General features: G+C 39.4%; 1 pseudogene; it reads left to right on the top strand.

The window, feature by feature from the left end:
- Positions 1-7,861: 7,861 nt before the first annotated feature.
- On the top strand, positions 7,862-11,798 carry LOC126068649 (olfactory receptor 1C1-like; annotated as a pseudogene).
- The last annotated feature ends 1,486 nt before the right edge of the window (positions 11,799-13,284 follow it).

The following is a 13,284-nucleotide window of genomic DNA, read 5'->3' as shown; positions in this document are numbered from 1 at the left end:
AAGAATGTCCTTGGGATTTGGATCGGAATTGCATTAAATGCATAGATTGCTTTTGGTAGAATAGACATTTTTGTAATGTTAAGTCTTCCTATCCATGAGCAAGGTATGTTCTTCCAATTATGTAAGTCTCTTTTGGTTTCTTGGAGAAGTGTACTGTAGTTTTCTTTGTATAAGTCTTTTACATCTCTGGTAAGAGTTATTCCTAAGTATTTCATCTTCTTGGGGGCTACTGTAAATGGCATTGATTTGGTGATTTCCTCTTCGATGTTCTTTTTGTTGATGTAGGGGAATCCAACTGATTTTTTATGTTTATCTTGCATCCCTATACTCTGTTGAACTCTTCTATTAGTTTCAGTAGTTTTCTGGAGGATTCCTTAGGGTTTGGATTTGCTTTTCTTTATGTTGAGGCGTAATCCACACTGAAGGCTTTACTCTTTGGTCTTCATCAGTAAGTGCTTCAAGTCCTCTTCACTTTCAATAAGCAAGAATGTTTCATCTGTATATTGCAGGCTGTGAATGAGTCTTCCTCAATTTCTGTTGCTGTGTTCTTCACCATATTGTCCTATTTCTCCGATTATTTGCTCAGCATACAGATTGAATAAGTATGGTGAAACGATGAAACCCTGACTTACATATTTACACCTTTACTGATTTTAAACCATACAGTATCCTCTTGTTTTGATCTAATGACTGCCTCTTGGTCGATGGACAAGTTTGTCATGAGCACAATTAGTTGTTATGGAATTCCCATTCTTCTCGATATTATCGATAATTTATTATGATCCACACTGTCAAATGCCTTTGCATAGTCAATAAAGCAGAGGTCAACATCTCTCATATTCTTAGCTTTCAGCCAAGATCCCCCTGACACAAACAATGATATCCTTAGTTCCACATCCTTGTCTGAATCTGGCTTGAGTTTCTGGCAGTTCCTTATTGATGTGCTGAAACCACTTTCAAATTTTCTTCAGCAAAAATTTACTTGCGTGTGATATTAATGGTATTGTTTAAAACTTTCCAAATTCTGTTGGATCACTTTCCTTAGAATGGGCACAAATATAGGACTCTGCCAGTTGTTTGGCCAGGTAGCTGTCTTTCAGATTTCTTGGCATAGATGATTGAGCACTTCCAGTGTTGCTTTGGTTTGTTGAAAGACCGCAGTTAGTATTCTGCCAGTTCCTGGAGCTTTATTTTTCACCAGCGCCTTCAGTGCAGCTTGTTCTTCTTCCTTCAGTACAGTCAGTTCTTGATCATAGGCTACCTCCTGAAATGGTTGATTATCAACCAATTCTTTTGTTACCATAACTATGTATATTCCTTCCATATTCTTTTGATCCCTCCTGTGTTGTTTAATATTGTGCCTATACAATCCTTTAATATTGCAACTTGAGGCTTGAATTCTTGCTTCAGTTCATTCAGGTCGAGAAATGCCAACTATGTTCTTCCCTTTTGGTTTTCTAACTCCAAGTCTTTGCACATTTCATTGTAATACTTGACTTTGTCTTCTCAAGCCAAACCCTTTGAAATCTTCCGTTCAGCTCTTTTACTTCATTGTTTCTTCCATTTGCCTTAGCTACTCTACATTCAAGAGCAGGTTCCCAGCTCTTTCAACATCCATTATGGTCTTTACTTTCTTTCCTGACTTTTTAATGACCGTTTGCTTTCTTAATGTATGATATACTTAATGTCATCCTGCAACCCGCGTGGTCTTCAGTCATTAGTGCTCAATGTGTCAAATGTATTGTTGAGATGGTCTCTAAATTAGGGTGGGATATACTCAAGGTCTTACTTTGGTTCTTGTGGAGTTGTTTTAATTTTCTTCAACTAAAACTTGAGTTTACATATGAGCAACTGATGGAGTGATTTGTGGTTGGCCCCTGGCTTTGTTCTTCCTGACTTATGATTTTGAACTTCTTCTTCACCTTTCCACAGATGTAGTCTATTTGATTCCTATATATTCCATCCAGTTGTGGGAGATCATTTAGTAAGTTAAAACTAATACTTTTGTATTTGAGGGCCTATGGGTCAAGACAGAATTTGTGATCTTGCTCTGTTGAGTATAGAAAGAGAAGAAACTGAAAAACATGACTTTGAACACATTATAGATTGATTTTCATCAGTGAAAGCAAAGAAGTTGCAGTTGTAATTTCCATGTAGTGCCATAATGTGTTAAGCAAAAGGTTAACAAGCTCAATTCATATTTTTGAGCTGATATTATGGTAAAGCTATCTACAAAATGGCTGTCAGATTTTCAGACAGGGGCTCAATTTCTGTGCTTGTCTTAGGCAATATTTTTCATAGGTAGGCCTCAGAGACCTGCCCTTCCCACAGGGCTACCTACCATAACTGATGGTGGCTACAACAGAGGAAAGTGCCAGGGGCTTCAGAGGCCTTGCCCTGGATTTACATATGCAAATATCCTGGGGTGGTAGGTGCACTCATGAGCGATGCTGGGCTTAGGTCCTCCCCAGTGAGCAATCCAGGGCTCTGAGTCCTCCAGGAGGACGCCCTGCTGGAGTGAAAAGCTCTTCCCAATTTTCTTAGACGCATGAAATATCACAGGAAGCTGCTACGAAAGCCCACCTCTGGTCCCTGATGGTCTGCTTGGCCCAAGGACAGTTGCCCCGGGACCTTCATGATGGTGCCTTGGAGCTAAGGAATGGCTCAGTGTTCATTCCTCAGTGCCCATACGCTCTTGTAAACCTCAGGACCTTGCACTTAGAACTGGCTAGCCTGGGACTGACTCACCCAGTGACAGCAATGGGGAATTGAAGGCAGTCCAGGCACCCAGAAGCTTCAGTTGTCTTCAAATAGGCCAAAGGCCAATGTGCTGGGTTTGAGTGACAGGTGGGCATTAGGGCTGCACTCAGACCCTTCCAACACGTGTGGCCCTGCTACGGCCAAGGGATTATCCCCATGAGCAGAAGCTCTCAGCCTCAGCGGGATTGTTCTGCCTTAGAAAATGCATGAAAGGGAGCTTAAAGGTGGAAGATCCAATACTCCCTGGTAGTCCAGAAGGAAGAACAACCCCAGGAGACCAGATGGCTGGCATTTAAGCCTCTGTTGGTGTATAGAGACTGCATTTCCTCAGTGTCCAGGTCTGGGCTTCTGCAGAGTAGCCTCTTCATGGACCCCAGATAACCCTTTGAATAAGATACTCCAGAGCCCTTGCATGAGCTCTTGACCAATACTTGAGCTCCTGTGGCCCCTACATCACCAAAAGTAACCCAATTACCAGCTGGAATATATCTGAATTTTGCACACCTTGGCCCAGGGACTTCCAAACACTGTCCAGACAGCCCCAGTAGAAGCGTGCAAACTTCAGAGGTCAGAGAAGTCCCAGGCCAGACCCAACCACAAACCTCCTCAGCCATCCTGCAGTAAGGCTCATGGGTTTCATCTCCATCCTAACTTCCAACAGTCCCTTTGACTCTAGCACTAGGACATCTATCCCACTCCCACCAGAAGTCCACCCCATATTTGGAAGCCCTTTTTTGTGGGTGGCAACAGGGTATTACCCAACCAACTATGGCCCAAGTTTTAACAGCTCTTTTTCTCTGAAAACTCAGCAGGTCTGGCCGCAATCCAAAAGCCTACACTATGACTGGGCAGGGGGTGAGTAGTCCTGAAAAAATTCCCCAGCCATATTCAGCGAGATCTTGGTGGTTTGGAAATCACATCACCCTCCTTTGTAGCCCCTGTTAGTGTCCAGCCCAGCAGTCCTTTATATCAGTGTTAGGACTACCTCTGGATTTGGAGAAACCTTGAACATTTTTTTTGAACATAGGAATCTTTGAAGACTTGTACCCTGCTTTGATGCAAGAAGGTCTTTCAAAATGTCCTTTCATTTTCCATTGGGTTGAGATTTGCACCAGGGGCTCAGGTCCAAAGGCAGCAACCATGCACAAACTAGTCTGTGTCTATCATGCTTCCTACCACTACCTGGGCCTGAACTCTAATGGGAAAGGCCATTCCCACATATTTGTTAAGCAAACCCACCTATTTTTTGGCTTTAGCCAGTAAGGAGGTGGTGGTATCTCTGCATTCTTCCTTAGGAATCTGAACTTCCTAGTGGGGGAAACAGACTGAATCCATGCAGAAGCCACCATTTGGACTTGGACCTGTCCTTTCCTGTCCTCCGCTTCTCCATTTCCAGGGTCAACCCAGCCCTGCCTTTCCCCTGTGAGCAAACTTCCTTGGGGTTTGAGAATACAACCCTCTCACACTTGCTCCTTGTCAATAGCAACCACTATTCTCCTAAAACTTTGCCTCAATTCTCTTATCATGAACCCTTGGGAATATGTCCATTACTTGCAATTTGTCTCCACATTTTCCTGGAGTAGCCTTTGCTTGGATGTTCTTGGATTATCTTTGTTTCAAAACACAGGCTGCCCTAGAGCATATTTGCATTTTATGTTCTGGAAACCCAGAGGCCACTGGATCCCAGGCTCCTCTCGTCCCTCTGATAGTTCTTACTTAACGTTCTGACCTCGCTGAGATATATGCTGCCCATCATGCTAGCCACCAGCCTCCTGTGGCCATTGAGCCCTTGAGTTGTGGACATTGTGATCGAGGAGCTGGATTTGGAATTGTGTTTAATTTTAATTAATTAGAATTTAAACTAAAACACTATAAAATATTTTTGCATTGAGCACAACTTTCTTTCTTTTGGGAGGGCTGCATTTCTGTTTAATTGTTGCATGTTTTAAGGTACGTATATATATATATTTTAGTGTGGTGGTGAACATGTGTGCCATTTCTATGATTATACATATGTACATCACCTATCAAGTCAGTGTCAATAAACTGATCAGTTTGAGTTATTTTTTTTTATATTCTTATGTAACATTTGAATATGTTTACTTGAATATTTTATTCAGGAAGCAAAAGTTACAGAGGTTCCTATATAAATGGTAATGACTATCAAATTAAAATACTCATAATTTTGACAGCAACTTTTTTCTTTTTTTATTATTATTTTAATTTTGATACAATGAAATCATTTTTCTAGTGTAAAAAAATGTGGACTCAAGTTTAAATGAAGGCATGCTATGATGTAGAATTGAGTGCAGATGCAAAGCTATCACTTCTACTAGAGCAATGAAGAAAAAAGACTGGAAGGAGCTACATCACACATTTCAAGAAAATGACAATTGGGATTTGTTGCTCCAGAGCAACAGGAAAAAGATGCATATTATGGAAAAAAAAAAAAACAAAAAAACTTTTGGATAATAGAGTGAACAACATTAAGACATTTTCAACAAATTAATAGTGAAATTGGTAAGAAGTTTTCTTTCAATAGTCAAAAAGTATTGATAAAATTAGTCACCTTAAATCAAAATTAAACACCCAATAAAATATTAAAGTTTTGAGCTTATATTTTGGCAAGCTATAAATTGACCTGGATAACTGCATGAAAATAAAACCTTTTTTATATGAAGCAATGGTAAAATAAATTTTTTATTTCACTTATAGAAATTTTGTTAAAAAAGTATGAGTAAAATACTTAAAAATATAATTTTCCCAGTTGATTCTGACTCATAGGGACCCTATAGGACAGAGTTGAACTGCCCCACAGGATTTCCAAGGAGTGCTTGGTGGATTCAAACTGCAGATTCTTTGGTTAGTAGCCGTAGCTCTTAACCACTATGCCACCAGGGTTTCTCTTGTCTTATGGAGTCTCAATATTACACAAATATTTTATAGGGTTCAGACAAAGAACAGAGCTTACAGTATTTTGCTTTGTTTTCAGGGAATCAGGGAAGTAAGAGGCAGACTTTCTCACAGTCGGGCTCAATGATTGGATTAAAGGATAAATGTGCTGACAGTTGGGTCAGCAGACAAGCGACAGGACAATGTCAGGTTAGGGCTTGTTCCTGTAATTAGACAGCAAACAAGTTTGCTAGTGCTGATTAACAACACATATGCATATGTGTGTATGTATGTGTAGAGAGGAAGAGAGAGAGACAGACATAGAGACAGAGATCACCTTTAGTTAGCGTGTAATGAAAAATCTCATTTCAGAAGGCACTCTCCTTTTGTTTTCATTTGCAATGACCCACCTTGATTATTCCACCCATTATTCCATTAGTTAATCACAAGCTTAAGTATGTGTATAAGCTTGAGTAGAATCCATGTGGATATGTACAATACTCAACGTTTTACATAAATACTACAGTCCTTGATATACCAGGTGGGTAATATTTTTCTTTTTATGGAGGAGAACACTAACAGTGATCATTATGGAGATGGAACAGATAGATTTTACTTCATCTGGTTTCAGTTTTCCATCTTTTCCAATCATTCATACTGCTGAACAATATTACCCTTTAAAAGAAAAAAAATTATCTTAGAATCTTTATGGACTTTCATATTTTTTCCTTGTATTCAACATTTTATCCTTTGTTTGCCTTCTCTTCAAAATAAGGAAGAAACAAATCCACAAAGAAGAGGAAAATTGTTAGGAGATGAATTTAGAACTCTCTATGCCCTCCAGAGTGCTGAGCTCAAGGGAGGAAAATGTGTCCTTGCTCAAGAACTCTGTTTTAATACTACAAAAAAAAAAAAAAAAAAGTAAATACTCCCACTGTGATATACCATCATTCTCTGAGGGGTAGGAACACATTTATCTATATCTCATCATTCTCTTTTTCACTCTCGATTTGACACTTAAATCAATGCAGGAGCTGAATATGTTCTTATGATTGAATATTAAGGGAGTAAGAGAATTGTAGGTTTCAAAAAGTCTCAGCTAAGAAGGTATGTATTCATGCTTTTTTTTTTAATTTTAGCTAATAGACAACTGTGTAATTCTTTGAATTGTAATAAAGCATTTTTGTTAATGAAACTGTTAAATATTTTAAGAGCAGATAGAAAAACAAAATAATCCTGGTGAATAAATAAAATTCTGGAAATAACACAATATGCTATAAATATGAATGTATTATAGGAAACCTCTTCAAAAAATCATGTATTTGTTGCAGAAAATGAGATTAACACAATCAGATAACTTCTTTAGAATTTATCATTCATTTATTGTTTCCAAAAGATTATTTAGACCAACAAAGTACAATCTATATGTCCTATACAAAGGATGGAAACTCTGGTGGTGTACTGGTTAAGTGCTATGGCTGCTAACCAAGAGGTCGGCAGTTCGAATCCGCCCGGTGATCCTTAGAAAGTCTATGGGGCAGTTCTACTCTGTCCTATAGGGTTGCTATGAGTCGGAATCGACTCGAAGGCAATGGGTTTGGGTTTGGGTATACAAAGGATTCAAAATAATAAATTGAAATTCTGCCCTCAACATATCACTGGCAACAATGAAGCAGACAAATAAAGAAAATAAGCTAATTTTTACTGCTTGCTATGAAAGGGATATTGCTGAATAACTATGGGAACAAGAAGAATGGTAAAACTGATTCTGTCTGCTTCTTCGAAAGGATGTTTCCTACCTTTAGGGACATACATATGGCATATGTAATGTTTCTTCTCAGTACTGGATTTATCCTGACATACCTGAGGTTGGGAAGAAGGAATGAAAGGAAGTAAAATAAATTATATGGGGAACAGAAGAAGAATTCCATAGGGTTAATTAGGTTCAAGATGAGGCTGGAATTTAAAACTTAGTAGAACCAAATGCACTGTATTTTGTTCACCAGCACGGCTCAGGTATCTTAGTATAGAGACAACAAAGTGAATATGGGGTTGACTTTGGAGGAAGAAGGCGGGGGGAGATAGAGGGAGGAGTGGAAATTGGCTGAATTGGAAATGAAATGAAGCAGCCAACCTGATGGATTTTGGGTAATGTGAGTGGAGTTCATGAAAAGTTTGAAGATAAAGGAAATGAGAGAGTAAGAACAAGATGTATAAGAAGCTAGAGTAAGAGAGATGTTAATATTGAAGTTGAAGTTTTGGGAGATGACGAAACTATAAATGATACAAAAATTTACATAATCAATCAATAATAAATAAATAAATTCATGGCCCTGGAATATGTTCCTGAAATGAACATTGGAATTGAGAAGGTAAAGGAATGTTCTGAGAGAAAGTGATTCTGTATGACCTTTGTGTGTGTATAAATTGTTGATAGGAGTGGGGATAGAGAAGGAATCTCTGACCAAGTGGCAGTGTCTTCAATAGGTGGATAAGATTCCCCTGGTTGTTGGTAAACGACAGAGTTGGTGGAAAGAATCGGGAGGGAATACAGTATCATGAATAATAGAAGAAGAATTCTTTCCAGAAAGTGAAGTCATCGTAGTCAGAAACTACTACATGAAGTGTTTCCTTATCTTCAAAATTTCATCCACGGACCAGTGACAAAGAATTAGGGTTTTGATCTGGTTGTTTTATTACTTTAAGAGTGGCAATAGATTAACACAAAGTAAAGTGTAAAGTACAGTTTATCAATCTTTCTTTTGAGAAAATTGCACCTACTTAAATAACAATGGGACAACTACATGAGTCAGTAATAATAAAAAAAGGAGATGGCATACATCAGAAATGGTAAAATTTTATAGTGTCTATGAGAATTTGAATATCTGATTACCATATTAAAGGGGGGTTAGTAGTTAAATATATTGTTAGTTGCTGTGGAGTTACTTTCAACATGTGGGAACCCCATTTGTACAGAGTAGAACAGCTCCATAGGGTTTTCAAGGGTTTGACCTTTTGGAAGCAGATGCCAGGCCTCTGGGTGAATTTGAGCTGTCAACATTTCATTTAGTAGTAGTCCAGCATTTAACCATTTGCACTACCCAGTTAGGTATATCTATGTCAAATAAGGAAGGAAGAATTGACATGAAGCAAAAGACATGGAATTTCATTTAGTGTCCCACAACCACTTTCCTAGACACCTTTGTTTGGGATTTCAGTGTAGGATTTCAGAAAAACAAGACACTCAATGAAGGTTTTGAAAGTGAAGGAGAATACTGCTACCTCCTCTAGAAAAAACAGCACATGTGAGCTGCTATGAGGAAGAGACCTGGAAACCCAACTCACAAGCACTGGGCTCTAAAGGACTTCCTAGGCTAGCCAAAGACAGCATCGAGTGGTCAGCAAGAGACCAAAGGATTATTGCTTAACCCCAGGAAGAGGATACATGAGAATATCAGTATAAAATTGTATTCTTACAAGAAAAAGGGAAGAGGAAATAAGGAGATCTGTCATTGGGGGAATAAATTTCAGATTGGGAAGACAGTTACTCATTTAAAGTGAATATTTCTAATGGTTCAGAGTAAATATTATGACTCCTAACATAAAATAAATTTAACTCATAAAACCAAATATTAACCGTATGACTACTGTGGACAAAACAATATAATTGCAAAATACAAAAGTTCTTATTCAAAGAATGTTCATTTAGATTTGGAAAAAACAAGCATTCTTTATTATTATTATTAACTTTTATTGATCTTCAAGTGAACGTTTACAAATCAAGTCAGACTGTCACATATAAGTTTATATACACCTTACTCCGTACTCCCACTTGCTCTCCCCCTAATGAATCAGCCCTTCCAGTCTCTCCTTTCGTGACAATTTTGCCAGTTTCTAACCCTCTCTACCCTCCTATCTCCCCTCCAGACAGGAGATGCCAACACAGTCTCAAGTGTCCACCTGATACAACTAGCTCACTCTTCATCAGCATCTCTCTCCTACCCACTGTCCAGTCCCTTTCATGTCTGATGAGTTGTCTTCGGGAATGGTTCCTGTCCTGGGCCAACAGAAGGTTTGGGGACCATAACCGCCGGGATTCCTCTAGTCTCAGTCAGATCATGAAGTCTGGTCTTTTTGTGAGAATTTGGGGTCTGCATCCCACTGATCTCCTGCTCCCTCAGGGGTTCTCTGTTCTGCTCCCTGTCAGGGCAGTCATCGGTTGTGGCCGGGCACCAACTAGTTCTTCTGATCTCAGGATGATGTAGGTCTCTGGTTCATGTGGCCCTTTCTGTCTCTTGGGCTCTTAGTTATCATGTGACCTTGGTGTTTGTTCTTCATTCTCCTTTGCTCCAGGTGGGTTGAGACCAATTGATGCATCTTAGATGGCCGCTTGTTAGCATTTAAGACCCCAGACGCCACATTTCAAAGTGGGATGCAGAATGTTTTCATAATAGAATTATTTTGCCAAGTGACTTAGAAGTCCCCTTAAACCATGGTCCCCAAACCCCTGCCCTTGCTCCACTGACCTTTGAAGCATTCAGTTTATCCTGGAAACTTCTTTGCTTTTGGTCCAGTCCAGTTGAGCTGACCTTCCGTGTATTGAGTATTGTCCTTCCCTTCACCTAAAGCAGTTCTTATCTACTAATTAATCAGTAAAAAACCCTCTCCTACCCTCCCTCCCTCCCCCCCTCGTAACCACAAAAGTATGTGTTCTTCTCAGTTTATACTATTTCTCAAGATCTCATAATAGTGGTCTTATACAATATTTGTCCTTTTGCCTCTGACTAATTTCGCTCAGCAGAATGTCTACAAGCATCCTTTTTTTAGAGTAATTGAGATTGATTTGATGGGCATATCTGTGTGAATATGCAAACAGTGTATCAAAAAATAGGAGCACTGGTGGTGCAATGGTTAAGTGCTCAACTGCTAACATAAAGGTCAGTGTTTCGAACCTATACAGTAGCTCCATAGGGTAAAAGACCTGGCAATCTGCTACAGTCTAGGAAACCTTATGGGCCGGTTCTAATTTGTCATAAGGGTTGCTGTGAGTTAGAATTGGCTCAACAGCACACAACAGCAACCTATCATAAATAAAAGACAATTAGAAAGCTTTCAAGCAAGCAGGGTCTGAAGGGTGCTTTATTACATACACACACACACACACACACACACATCCTTGAGAATGAGGTGGTCTCTACAATATAATACTTTGCTCTTCTAGATTCATTGGGAAGATAGGAAGGGGAAATCTAACAGTTATGAGTGAATTTATCCTTCCGGGACTTTCCAGATCTGCAGAGCAGCAACACCTCCTATGTGTACTGTTCCTCTGCATGTACTTAGTCACTGTGTCAGGGAACATGCTCATCATCTTGGCTATTGGCTTTGACTCTCGCCTCCACCCCCTATGTATTTCTTTCTTAGCAACTTGGCCTTTGTTGACATCTGTTTTACTTCCACTACAATCCCTCGAATGGTAGTGAACAGCTTGACTGGTACACAGACTATCTCTTTCTCAGGCTGCCTCACCCAGCTTTTTTTCTTCATTTCTTTTGTGAATATGGACAGCCTCCTTCTCTGTGTGATGGCCTGTGATAGGTGTGTGGTAATATGCCACCCTTTACATTATATCAACCTAATGACTCTTTGCCTCTGTGTCCAGCTGGTGGCTGGACTCTGGGTAGTTACCTATCTTCATACCCTTCTACACACTACCCTAATGGCACATCTGTCCTTCTGTGCCTCCAGTGTCATCCATCATTTCTTCTGTGATCTCAACGTGCTCCTGCAGCTCTCTTGCTGTGGGAAGTCTATTGGCTCTCACACCCCTTATCTGCATCCTCATATCTTATGGATTTATCTTCTCCACCATCCTGAAGATAACCTGTACTCAAGGGAAGCAGAGAGCCTTTTCCACCTGTAGTTGCCACCTCTCAGTGGTGGTGGTGTTCTATGGCACAGCCAGTGCTGTTTACTTCAGCCTCTCCTCCTCTCATACCCCTGAGAGGGACACTCTGTCAGCCATCATGTATACCGTGGTGACTTCAATGTTGAATCCATCTACATACAGTCTAAGGAATAAGGACATGAAGACAGCACTTCAGAAAACATTTTGTAAGGGTGAAGTATTTTATCAAAAATCATGAACTCCCTGGCTGTACTACATGTATTTGTTTGGTGATAAAATAAAAGGTATTTCTAGGGAAAATGAGAATAGTCATTGTTACTAAACGTCTCTTTTATGTTGAAATCTGTTAATCAATTTATCTGTATATAACACTTAATCCTCTAAGTATAGGAGATTTTAAGGCCTATTTCTCAGATAAAGAAAGTAAATCATGGAAGTTCCATAGTGTGCATTCATTCAGCCCACAGACTGTAAGTAAAGCAAGAGTCTCTGACTTTAATACATATATGCTTAGTGATGAGGTGTAAGCCTATATGATGACTTTTCTAGACATGAAGGTAAATCGTGATGAAATTAATATGTATGAGTTCAGATTTTTAGTTAAATAGTCATGAATGCCAATGCTAGCTCTCCAATTTAGTGGAGTAGTAAAGCCATCTAATTTTTAATACTACATTCTCTTAAAAAATTCTCAAAGAATTAATTTGTTTTAAAGAATGCACACTTTTCTCCAACCCCCTCTCCCTACCACCGTAGCCAATGATTTTATTCTCTTGACCCAAGTCCGTGTCATACTTGATTGGTCTCAAAGTGTCTTTCCCAGCTACTGCCACAGGGCAGATGCCCACAGAGCCCCTTCCACTAGGAGTGTTCTGAGTGCATTCCATGTTTGGAGAAGCTTTTCTTTTCATTTTTTAAAGATGGGAGGGTGGTTTCCTTTTATTTTGGTCAAGTATGCACCTTCAATCTATAGAAAACTTCAACTTCCTTCAAGAGGTAGCCACATCTCCAAACCTGTGGGTTTTATTTTATCCTATGCCCTCCCCTGCAAAATCATACACAGTGTGACAGTGTTACTACACCAAAAGGGATCATGCAATCTAATAAACTTCATGTTGGGTATTGGCAGTCCAATCCAACATCATTGTATATTCAACCTACCCTAGTTCCCTTTTACATTCTCACATCCAAGGATTAGTTAAGGCCATGCCTGCCTGACCTTTTTCAACCTTAAAAATCTCAGCTCTGGGATCCTTGTGAATAATGGTTTGACAGAACACATGTGCCCATATATCCTTTAAACACACAGACACATACACCTTCTCAAAGAGAAACAAATACATACAGGCCTAACAAAATTTAAATCAATTCAGAAAAAAAAAAAAAGAAAGAATAATGTGCCTTCCAAAAATGCAACATAGCTTGTAAAAATGTTTTATCTCTTCTAGCATTTTTACCAGAAGTCCCCGGGTGGTGCTAACAGCTAAGAGATCAACTACTAGCCAAAAGGTTGACAGTTCAAACCCACCCAGGGGTATCTTGGAAGACAGACCTAGCCATCTGCTTCCAAAAGATCATAGCCTTGATGACCCTGTGGGCAGTTCTACTCTGTACACATGGAGTTGCCTTAAGTCGGGATCGACTCCTCAGCAACGAGCAACAATAACATATTTATCTAACTTACAATGCCTAATAAAGAACACAGACTCATTGCATTAAGATAA

This window comes from Elephas maximus, chromosome 2, assembly GCF_024166365.1.
Source record: "Elephas maximus indicus isolate mEleMax1 chromosome 2, mEleMax1 primary haplotype, whole genome shotgun sequence".
In the NCBI taxonomy this organism is placed as follows: Eukaryota; Metazoa; Chordata; class Mammalia; order Proboscidea; family Elephantidae; genus Elephas; species Elephas maximus.
Note: the sequence above shows the minus strand (reverse complement) of the source record. Positions and strands in the feature narration are given on the sequence as shown.